This window comes from Propithecus coquereli, unplaced genomic scaffold, assembly GCF_000956105.1.
Source record: "Propithecus coquereli isolate 6110/MARCELLA unplaced genomic scaffold, Pcoq_1.0 Scaffold151, whole genome shotgun sequence".
NCBI lineage: Eukaryota > Metazoa > Chordata > Mammalia > Primates > Indriidae > Propithecus > Propithecus coquereli.
In genome coordinates this window covers 1,508,344-1,509,543 of record NW_012139525.1, presented here as the reverse complement: position 1 = coordinate 1,509,543, position 1,200 = coordinate 1,508,344, and positions in this window count along the sequence as shown.

The following is a 1,200-nucleotide window of genomic DNA, read 5'->3' as shown; positions in this document are numbered from 1 at the left end:
ACTTAGTAGATTATATGTTACAATAAACATTCAAATCTCTGTAAGTATTGTCTGGAGACATAGTCTCATTTACATACACAATGTGTACAGGAGTTTTAGAGATCTATTCTCCATAGCACTAACCCATAGATTATTAAGTATCCATGACTAATGTAACCAGTTTATCTAACTTGACCTTAAGCTTTCCAACTTGGCTCTCTTGCTTTTGTCACCAACAGATAGAAATGTTGGTATATTTAATTAATTGATGATATTTTCCCAATGTTGAATATTCACTTTTCTTACGAGAAATATATATTCCCATTGCCTTTTCTTTTTCTTCCTGAATTTCTCCTTGGAAACCATTACTTAATAGTTTTGAGAAGTGATATCATGTGTACCAGCCCATGATGATACTTGAAATATTATGCATCTATTCAAATATTCACTGAATAAATATTTCAGACTCTCTGTTTACAAATTATGAAGTATAAAGGCAATTTTTATTCTGATGGCGTTTATGTTCTATTGAGGAGAGAGAAAAAAATATTAAATCATGATAAGAGATATGAAAAAGGAAATACAGAGTATTAAACAGAGAGTTCACCTAACATTGTAGGGTCATCACTAGTTTCCTAGGGCTTCTGTAATGATATATCACAATCCAGGTGACTTAAAACTACTGAAGTTTATTATCTTATAGTTCTGGAAGACAGACATCTGAGTTCAATGTGTTAGCAATACTATGCTTCCTCCAAGGCCGATAGGGAAATTCTTCCTTGCCTCTTCCTGACTTCTGCTATTTTGATGACAATCTTCAGCATTCCTTGGCTTATAGATGCATCTTTCCATATTCAAATAATATCCTCCTTGTATCTATGTCTTTGCATGACTTTCTTCTTATAAGGACACCAGTCATCTTGGATTAGAGGCCCACCCTATTCCAGTATTATCTCATCTTAACTAATTATGTCGGCAATGACCTTATTTCCAATTAAGGACAGATGCTGATGTACTGGGGAATATGACTTCAGCATATCTTTTTTTAGGGGAAACAGTTCAACCCATAACAGGTCATTTCAAATATCCCGACGCTATAAGCAATCAAAATATTGGGGAATATTTAAACATATCCACACCACAAGCCAAGTAAGATTTGGAGTAACATTTGGAATGCATTTTTAGAACAATGGCTACGAAATTAATATTTAATGAACACAT